The 11,021-nt window shown below is 45.0% G+C and overlaps 2 pseudogenes; both read left to right on the top strand.

Moving 5' to 3' along the window:
• Window positions 1–1,161: 1,161 nt before the first annotated feature.
• On the top strand, window positions 1,162–1,368 carry LOC115869876 (annotated as a pseudogene).
• A 504-nt stretch (window positions 1,369–1,872) lies between these two features.
• LOC101638307 lies at window positions 1,873–3,726 on the top strand (annotated as a pseudogene).
• Window positions 3,727–11,021: the final 7,295 nt, after the last annotated feature.

The raw sequence follows: 11,021 nt of genomic DNA, 5'->3' as shown, positions 1-11,021 counted from the left end.
AGGGAGAGCATCTTCTTCCATTTTGGTTTTCATTATACTATTTTATAGTCTTTATGATATTTTGTATTTGTCATCTCAAGTTGCCCTTTCAGATTTTATGTTCAGTTCTTTGACGACATTATTTCCTTCATTTGCCTTAGCTCCTCTTTGATGGAGAGCAAGTTTCTGTCCCTTCTGACATTCATCCTGATCTTTTTTTCCTGTCTTCTTAATGACCTTTTACTTTCTTCATGTGGGAGGTTTTGATGTCCTCCCATCAGGGTTCTGTCATTTGTGGTCAATGCACCAAATCTGTTCTTCAGATGTTCTGGAAATTCGGTTGTGATAGACTCAAGGTCATATTTTGGCTTTCATGGACTTGTTTTAATTTTTTTCAACTTCAAGCTGAACATACATGTGAGCAATTGTTGGTCTTTTCCTTAGTCAGCCCTCGGCCTGGGTTTAGCTGCTAATATTGAGTTTCCCTATCATCTCTTCCCACAGATGTAGTCAATTTGATTACCGCGTGTCACATCTGGAAGAGTCCACATGGATAATCACCATTTGTGTTCTTATAAAAAGAGATTTGTGATGAAGAAGTCATTCTGTTGTGGGTTCAAATAAATGACAGCCACTATAACGTGTTGATCATGTAGAAGAGTCTTTATTCGGTTATAGCTGGACTGCTAGAATCTAAAAGCAATTCTTTGATTGCAGTCCTGAGTGGACATTTCCATCCATCTTTAAAGGCAGAAAACTCATTTATCATTCGTCTACGACTTAAGCAAGAATGACAGCACCAGGAAGCACACTATTGTTTCCATTCTTTAGAGTTAGTGAGCGTGACAGGGTACAGCCTGGTTAATGAAGTAAAAATAGTAATATCCTGGTTACAACATCAGAAGGAACTCTATTATTAATTACCATGTTCTGATCTCAAGAACATGACAGTACATTCTAAAATCAATCACTAGTGGGACTTTCTGAGCTGTGAGGGGGAAGGAGGCAGGTCATTCAGCAGTCAGTAAGATGGTGTCACAGTGGCTACTGTGCTCTGCCTCATTCCCCACTGTTTTTCTTTGGGAACCAAATCATTGATTCATCAGCAACTTTTTCTGGATTTAGGAATGTATATTGAATTTTTAATATTATAAGCTTGCTGGGGGAGGGGCGGCAGGAGCCATGTCAGGCCGCGAAGGTGGCAAGAAGTAGCCCCTGACACAGCCCAAGAAGGAGAGCAGGGACAAGGAAGAGAAGGCTTTCAAGCAGAAGCAGAAAGAAGAACAAAAGAAACTCGAGGAGCTAAAATCAAAGGCTGCGGGGAAGGGTACCCTGGCCACAGGTGGAATTAAGAAATCTGGCAAAAAGTCAGCTGTTCTTGGTGACTGAAGCAATGACAACCCTTGATTCCATCCCTGTGTAAACATCCGTATTCCCTGCTAGAACATTTGTTGCCACTTATAGTTAGAATGAAGCGTTGTCTTGGAGCCTGCTGTACATTTAAAAATAAACTTTTGTAAAAAAGAAAAAAATCATACAATGTTTAGTTCTGACTCAGCCATTTCTGTCTTAGCTGTGAGGTCCTAGGGAACCCAGTCCAGAACCTGCCAGAGCTGCTCTTCGGTCTTTGTGATGCCCAGAATTCTGGACCATCTGGGGTTCAAGCAACTCATTTGAAAAAAAATATTAGGAAGCGGGCTGGGGGTGACCTCACCCTCCATCATGGCGGCGGTAGTAGGTTAGGGCCATGGGTCGAAGCAGGCATTGCCGCTGGGGGACCCTGTCGGAAGCAACTGCCGCCACCGCCTCTTGCATCTCCTCTGGGGCAGGGGCCAGGGCCAGGTTTCAGATGTACTGAAAGTAGACCCCTTTGGAGTTCTGCCAGCCACCTCAATGGTGTCCTCTACTGCTGTGCCTCCAGGATTTCACTATGAAACAAAGTATGTTGTTCTCAGCTACTTCGGACTCCTCTCTCAGGAGAAGCTGCAGGAGCAGCATCTTTCCTCAACCCAAGGGCTTCAACTAGACATATCCTCACAATCTTTGGATCAAGAAATTCTATTAAAAATTAAAACTGAAATTGAAGAAGAGCTGAAATCTTTGGAGAAAGAAATTTCTGAAGCCTTCACCAGCACAGGCTTTGATCGTCACACTTCCCCAGTGTTCAGCCCTGCAAACCCAGAAAGCTCAATAGAAGACTGCTTGGCCCATCTTGGGAAAAAAGTGTCTCGAGAACTCAAAAGAGCCTCTGCAGAAAGCAGTGCGCATGCTCCTGAGCCAGCCAATGACCTAGCAGGGGTTCCGGAATTGCACACTGGAGACCGCAGTTCATGCCAAAGGCTGGAACAAGATTTTGGTGCCTCTGGTTTTACTGCAGCTAACACTTTTGGAGTTGACAAGACGTGGTCAAGAACCCTTGAGTGCACTGCTACAGTTTGGCGTGACATATCTGGAGGACCATGCAGCTGACTACATCACTCAGCATGGCGGCTGGGGGGCTGTTTTTAGTCTGGAGCCAGAGGACGAGGAAGACCCTGGAGTCACTGCGGAAGACAGCAATGACGTTTATATCCTGCCCAGTGACAATTCGGGACAAGTCAGTCCTCCCGAGTCTCCCACTGTGACCACTTCTTGGCAGTCCGAGAGCTTACCTGTCTCGCTGTCAGCCAGCTAGAGCTGGCACACGGAAAGCCTGCCGGTGTCCCTAGTCCTGGCAGCAGATTGCAATGGATCCTGAAGAAGTGAAAAGCTTGGACAGCAATGGAGCGGGAGAGAAGAGTGAGAACAACTCCTCCAATTCTGACATCGTGCACGTGGAGAAAGAAGAAATCCCTGAGGGCATGGAGGAGGCTGCTGCCGGGCTGCAGGCAGCATTCCCCGAGACCCCTGAGCCTCTGCTTCCACATAGCACTGCCACTACCCTGCTGCAGACCGCGGAAGCCCACCCAGGAACGGCTGCAGCTGAGAAAACCAGCCCCGCCACATCTTTATTTGTGGAGTTTGATGAAGAAGAGGTGAGAGCTGCCACCACGGAGCCGAGTCAACTCGGGGCGGGGGCAGAAATGGAGTTGGGCCCCGCCCTGGAGCCCACACCGACCCCACTGAGCGCCCTTGAGAGCAGAATCAGGAAAGAGGCTCTGACGGAAGAGCCGTCCGGGGCTGCAGATGAGAAAGCCATGCCGCTGTCAGAGGGCAAGTCCATACTGCTGTTTGGAGGGGCTGCTGCGATGGCCATCCTCGCGGTGGCAGTTGGGGTGACACTGGCTCTGAGAAAGAAATAGCCGGTTTTTCAGAAGAGAAAGAAGACAAAAGGGCTCAACGTTTTTGTGCACTGGCTGGAACTTGACCCACCGGTGGCTGCCTGGAGGGACACTTGTAGAACCTGGGTCACCTGGGGCTTCCATTCAACAAAATTGTGGATGGAGCCACACCCAAGGGCAAAGGGAGTTTGGCATTTGATTACGCATCCTCGGGGCTGTGGGCTCCTGCTGGCTTCAGACCCTTGGCAGTGCAATGTTCCTGGTGAGCAGGGCTCCCTGGCCGTGGCGGGACTGGCGTTTTGACAGTTCCTTGTGAGAGGCTGTCTGTGCATTATAGAATATTGAGCAACTTCCTGGCCTTACCCACCACTAATGCCAGTAACACCGCCCCCCCTCCCCAACTCCTTAGTTATGGCAACCAAAAATATCTCCAGACATTGCCAAATGTCCCCTGGGGGGCAGGAGTCCCTGCCGGTTCGGGAGGGAGAGGGTGCAGGTGGAGGATAGGAGGACTAGGGGTGGGTGGGTGGAATTTCTAGGCAAGAGGGCTTAACTGTGGGCTCTTCCACTGCTGATCCCTTTGGAATTTCAGCGTTCCTGGGGAACAAGCTGGATTTGTAGCTGCTCTTTTTTGCCCCTTCTCTCTCCACTGTACCATGAGGGGTTCTCCCTTCTGCGTCAGCGGCCTCTCCGGTTCCGCTCCTCTCACCAGCTCCCTCGGGAGAGCCTGGCAGGGCCTGCTCTCTATTCTTGCTCAGAACACCTGGGAGAGATGCTGCGGCCTTGAGGAAGCCAGAAAACCACTCAAGTAAAGAGGCCTAGGGTCCCCTGCCCACGAGAGCCGAGGGCGAGCTACCCCAGCCAGGGAGCGACATCTTGTGTAGAGGCAGGAGGGTGACCTGAAATGTCTGTGCTCACCCCACCTACCTTAGGGTCATCTGCCAGCTGGGCAGCATTTGTAGTATTGGAGGTCACTGCTGGTAACCCTGGGGTCGTGCACCCCGTGTCCCTCAGCTCTCTCCCAGTCTATCCTCAGTCATCTGGACTTCTTGCTCTGGGGTCAGGATCTTCAAATGGGGGTGTACAGAACCTTTTGAAGCATAACTTCTATTACATAAGAGAAAGTCTCCTAAGAATCATCAAAATTAAAAGTGGGAAAAGAGGCTCCAGTCTCAACCTCGGATTTCTCGTTTGAGCTGTCAGAGTTGACGGATGGCCCCTCCTTGCTGTGGGCCAGGGAGAGCCAGGGTGATGCACCCAAATGAGCCTGTGTCCTCTCATCCGAGGGGACTGCAGGGCCACTGGGTGGGCACACATGGGCGACAAAAGGCCACTCAGATTTTTCTCAGTTATGTAATAAATGACTTTTAGATTCTGGAATCTATAATAAAATTATTTTACCTACCCTGATCACACACACACCCCAAAAATATTATAAGCTTAACAGCCGCCTGTATGATTTTGGATGAACTCTACTAATGCATTAATAATGCATGGTCCGGTGAGAAGTTTCAGTATGATAGGGGACCAGCAAGACCAGTAATCAAGGTAGCTACCCAAGGAGACCAATTAAACAGTTTTTACTAAAGTGAGAGTTTCTTATACAATTGTTTACTTTGTTTAAGGAACAACAAATTCAGACCTTGTCTATTCTGTAAGGCTACTTAATTGGCTAAGGACTTAATTTGTTCTGACAGTTTTTAAATGGTGGCTTTCAGTCTGATCATATTTACATTAATTATACTAGAAAGGCCTGTCAAGCCGTGCCTGTGGTGCTGAGTGCAGAGATAGCTGTGGCTGCAGAACCTGCAATGCCTACTTGTTAAGCAGACAAGGAGACAAGCAGTAAGAAAACCACATTTCCAGGAAGCCTTAAAATACATTTGTGACCTATTGCAACACATTTTAATAGTTTGAAAATAATTTGGTGATATCACAATATTAAGAAACCCAAGACAGGGGTCTTTTGTGGGAGAGTGGACCTTTCATTCTGCGTCGGCCAGGGCAGCCTTGTGATGCGAGTGGTGAGCTCAGGCAACAAGTCCGTTTACCTTGACCGTGGTCAGAGCTGTGAGCATGATGGTAACGGTCTTTATCAACGTTTATCAACGAGGGGTAAGTCCAGTGGGCATGATCCACTTTACTAGGACACAGTCACCAGGTTGGAATGGGTACACAGGTAGGCTGCTTGCTGGTGGCTGGGGTACTGCCTTACATCTGGCAGGTTTATAGGGACTTAAGCAAATTATGGTTATGAATCTTTGCCTGCAGGTGTCCTTGGGACAGTCAAGATTAACACGACACCTTTACACAACTTTTTAGCCACATACACTTTTAAAAACAAGGGCAATAGTTTTAACAAGATAAAACTAAGGTATATATAGTTTGAAATGTACCAGCCTTATTTAAACATAATATTTTATAAGTGAGCAAAATAAAAATATGTTATATTTATATCTATGAAAGTTTGTAAGCCAGTTACCTTATGCCTTTATCCCCCCAATTTTGGGCATTTAATTTTTATATGGCCTACTTATATTAACCTAGTGCTCTGAGAAGACAAGCATGTTCTTTGATGTGAAGAATCTTCCTTCCGATTGGTACCTTGTGAGTCTGCAACCATAAGCAAAGTCAAATCAGGACAGGCCATCCATAAAGCCAGCAGCAATATGCACCAATTTACAGCTCAAAAATCTTCTTTTCATCTGGTCAGGTTTTGGTCAACTCAATGTGGGCTGCCTCACTTGGCCCACCAGGGTGTCCATTAGTCGCCTTGCCTTTTGACCATGGGCCCAGTCACAAATTTTTAAAACAGCTTTAGCCCCCCTTGGGCCAGGCTATGAGCTTCAGCCAACCCTCTCTCCTCTTCTTCTTTAGTTCCTGTGAACCAGGTCCTTGGGTGTTAGTGACCAGACAGAACCCCTTTTCTTATTGCTGCATTCTTTCCACTTCCACACAAGTGGACCCAGGTGGTCACCTAGCAAGCATTTCAGGCCGCTTACAGGCTCCTTTTGACATTTAGTTCTAGAGAGGAGAGTTTCTTCATGGCTTTCCCAGTTTTCAGCCATAGGTACCAACCACTAGTTTAAAGTTAAAAAAGCCAAAAGGGTTCCTTTTCCTTCTGCCAACAGCAATCTTCACCAGTGTCTGCCAATGTCCAGAGCACTCAGAGCACTGGCGGAGGCTGACCCTTTCAGAGCCTTCTTTGCAGGCGTGGCCTCTACCATTTTAAAGATTTAAATTGATGGCTGAAAGCAAGTAGGCTTACAAACTTTGTATTCTTTTACTTTTCTATAATCACTTTTATCGATTACTGTATTAATAACAATAGTTAAAACAGTATAGAACTAGTAGAGCCATATTTTAAACTCAATTTTTAAAATTTAATTTTTGTTTATCTTATTTTAACTTTTACTTAAACATTTTTATAGACACGAAATATGGCCTTGGGCTTTTGACTGATTCAAGCCTGGGCCCTCTGCCAGCCACCTTGACTTTCTGTCAGCCACCTTGACTTTCTGTCAGCCACCTTGACTTCCTGTCAGCCACCTTGACTTGCTGTCAGCCACCTTGACTTGCTGTCAGCCACCTTGACTTGCTGTCAGCCACCTTGATCAAGCAGCATGGTTTCTGCTGGAGAGGTTAAGGGGCCTTTCTGCCCACTTAGCTTAAAACTTATATTTAGTACATTTATTTTGTCATCTTAGACATGATTAACTAAAGATAACCACAAGGAATTAAAACTTTAACTTTCCATGTTCTTTCCAGAACACAACTGAGTAAACAGTGTGGCTTTACCTGATTGTGTAGCTACAAGCAATTTTTATGAGTCTCACTGTTCAGGGGAACAAAAGATGGAGTGTTAGCATGATAAAAAGATTCTGTATAATTCCAAATAGCATTGTTTACATAACTACAAATAGTTGCATTTATACCTTTAGAACAATTTTCATGAGGACGCCAATGATCAATAGTGACAGAATTATTAACAATGTATATATATATATATATTTTTTTTTAATGTGGCCTTTGACAGCATAATTAATGCCACTCCTTTTGTACGATTTTATGATAGATGAAAACTTTACAAAATTTATTATTTTCTTTGCCAAGTTGTGCAGTATTATTGTTATATTAATCTAATATAACAATTACTCCTGCTAAAGAGAAAATTAGTCTGATTAACAGATAACCAAGCCATTTACACTTGTATTTCAGCTTTAAGACAACCTTTTTCAGATCTCACACACAACGGATAAGTGTTATAACCCAAGCAAAGCTCAAGACACATCTTTTCTTCTTAAGAAAGTGGCGTTTCCCCATTTTCCCAAGGCTCTGGAGTTCACTGAGGGTCACTGGTGGAAATCACAGGTCCCGGTAAGTACCATTTAACAATTTGTATGAGGAATGTCAGCCCAATCAGAGTGATCTGCACTTGCTTTAGATGAGATAACAAGCACAGCCAGCGTGGCCAGACACACGCATCCAGGACTCTTAGGAGAACTTATTTGGTCTCCGACTGAGACTGTCCTTGTAGGACTCTCTGGAGGCAACGTGCTTCAGGTAGACACATCAAGAGAGATCTACACATTTTTTTAATCTGTTGAAATACAGATACAACTTTTCCCTTGACTGAGCAAATATTTCAGTAGTTAATTATCATTATTTAATGCTTTTATTCTTTATAATATGAGCATTGTTCCTTCCTAAGGGTCCCCTGTTGGGAATCTGAACCCTGTCTTTGGCTTCATAGACTGAGGAGTCTGACCTGCTTCTGATAAGGCCGCTGCCATAGTTCAGCTACAGTCATTTATTTCACTTGTTTCTCCTAAGACCTGTAAACCCTTTGAGCAATTTTGATTAATTCTGATTTTAAAAATTAAATTTGTTTGTCTTTCATCTCCCAGCCCTGCTTAAGCTCAACACAGCATCTTGGGCCTTGGGGCGAATACCCTGGCTCCTATGACGTGAAAAGCACAACCATTGTTTGCTGGCCTCATGTCAAGTGGTGATAAGTTTAGGGGGGGGGGGGAAAGCAGGGGCTTTACCAGAGTTCTGCAGGGAGCCAGCGTCTGCTGACGCTGTCTGCTCTTTACAGGTGAGAGCAGGCAGTGGCGTCTGGGACTGCTCTTTGCTCTTCATGGATGAGAAGGGGTGGCTGCAGCCTGCAGGGGATCAGAGACAGAGGCCACAGCAAACTGATTCAGGCAAGGCAGTGGGGAGGGGTGGGGGGCAGCGGGGGCTGATTTGCCCAAGAAGCTGCAGGAGACGGGAAGGACTTCGAGCCCCCGCAGAAAGTTTTTCATTTTACAAAGAGATTCTGGAGTACAGGTGGAACCAGGGGGGTTACGGAGACCCTCCTGAGTTGCTAAGTGCAGAAAGAGCGCTTTGCAGTGGCAGAAAGCTCTTACATAGAAAGTCAGAGACACTGAGCAGCCAAAAAGCGTCACCCAAAGATAACACGAGAGTAGAGTGAAGCTGCGTTCCTCCGGAAAGGAGGAGACAGACACTTTAAAGCAGCAGTTTCCAACCTGTGGGTCGTGACCCCTTCCACAGGGGTCGCTCGATTCATCACAGTAGCAAAATTACAGCTATGAAGTAGCAACAAAAATAATTTTATGGTGGGGGGGGGGTTGTCACCACACCTTGAGGAACTGTCTGCGAGGGTCATGGCATTATGAAGGTTGAGAACCACTGCTTTAAAGGGTAGTTATTTGAGCTGGTTTTTAACCCTCTCAGTAAGATGCAGATAAATCGGAAGAAAGTTCTACTTAAAGTGAAACCATTCAGGTGCTCACTTGACCTGCAGGTTAGAGCTTTAATTAGATGCAAACACACACACACACACACACACACACATATTTTAAATTAAAAACCATTCATTCTTTTCCAAAGAAGATAAAATATAGACAGTTACCAGAAGAAAAATAAAGAAAACTAAATAAAAACTCCTTTTACAGGCTGAATTTACAAAGTGTTTCTTAGAAAAAAAGATTAATTACCCATTTAAAAACACATTATGGTTTCCAAACCTAGGTGAAACTACTCAAAGTCCTGCAACAAACACACAGAGCTTGGCAGGTCGTCTATTTTAAACAATACTGCAAAACAGAAAAAAAAAATTTTTTTAAGGCAAAACTCTTTGAAGGCAACGTGAACAGGACAGTACAAAAAATTAAACCAGGAAAACTGAAAACCAAAGCAAACTTTTTCTGTATAAGCTGTTTAAAATTGTTGTTTATTTTTACAATAAAAACGAAAGCACAACACAAAGAAATCTACCTCCCAGGGTTTAAACTTTTGTCAAGTACCTGGCAGACTGTCCCTACCCTCTCCTGTCAAGTGGGGAGGGGTTTGCACTGGCCTTTTACTTCCCGCCCACGTGCTTAATCATGGCAACACCAGGACGCATTTTTCCATGAAGGAAAACCAGAATTTCGAACTTATGCATCTCTTATTAGGACAGGACGAGGTTGGCATGGACAAATTAGCTTCTCCCTCACCCATGAGAGATCCTGTGTGACGGGTGGAAAAATGGGAACTTGGGCAATAGATTTGGGACATGCTGAATTCAGGGAAAGCACAGGTCGCTGTAGGCTTGAGTCTTCCTTGACCCTGAAATAGTCTCACTATTCCTAATGCCCAGGATTTCGAGACCTGTCTCCTCAAGTGGTGGGTCTGAAGGTGAACATGTATAAATCCCAGAAGCAAGTGCTCAAGTGATCGTTGTCCATGAGTGGCACCAACAGTCCTTCTTCCCTGATGGGGTCAAGTGTCCTTGGGGTGAGTTCCTGTTCCTGGGAGAAGTGTGGTGAGCCTAGAGCTCCTGAACGAGGGGGAGGCGGGGAGTCCTTCTTCGGAAAATGTCTCCCGCAAGTAGAGGTGGGCAGAGAAGATACACTGTAGGGAGGATGGGAAGAGACAATATGACAAGAGAGTCTCCATTTAGGCAGCGGTTCTCAACCTTCCTCAGGCCGCGACCCTGTAATACAGTTCCTCATGTGGTGGTGACCCCCAACCATAACATTTTTCTCGTTGCTACTTCATCACTGTAATTTTGCTACTGTTATGCATAGTAATGTAAATATCTGATATGTAGGTTATATTTTCATTGTTACAAATTGAACATGATTAAAGCATAGTGATTAATCACAGAAACAGTATCTAAATATATATTGTGAAATATTTATTTCTAATTAATAAATGAAATAAATTGTCTTGAAGCATGATGTAGCATGGGTAACAGTCTTCACGCCGGGTACTCGTATGTGGGCGTATCTGCATGTGGGTGGACCAGCCTGGAGATGGATAGAGGAACAATGTCTTGGTTCCTAAGACCATCGGAAATATGTGTTTTCTGATAGTCTTAGGCAACCCCTGTGAAAGGGTCATTCAACCCCCAAAGGAGTTGCGACCCACAGGTTGAGAACCGCTGATTTAAGCAGAAAATCCACTTTAGCACGAGGAAACTAGTAGGCAATCGCTTGGACCACAAAGCAGTTGTTTATTCAGTCACAATGTCGTAAATCATGTCTCTCTACAAGCAAGAGGGTCAGGGAGTTCCAGAATGTTTAGCACACAGAGAACTCAACAATAAGGCTTTACCCTGTGGACTCATCAGATTGAGGTGAACTTTCCAGTAAGAGCAAAAACTTCCCCTTGGCTCAGTCGTCTGTGGTAAATCTACCAGGTTGGATTTTCCTGCCAATGTCTGCCAAGATAGTCTCAGGCAGACATAAAAAAATGGTCATAAATAAATAAAACCTCTGCTACTCTTTTCCT

This window comes from Echinops telfairi, unplaced genomic scaffold, assembly GCF_000313985.2.
Source record: "Echinops telfairi isolate 266 unplaced genomic scaffold, ASM31398v2 ScPeMD7_60;HRSCAF=208, whole genome shotgun sequence".
NCBI lineage: Eukaryota > Metazoa > Chordata > Mammalia > Afrosoricida > Tenrecidae > Echinops > Echinops telfairi.
This window is presented reverse-complemented; position numbering and strand designations above follow the sequence as displayed.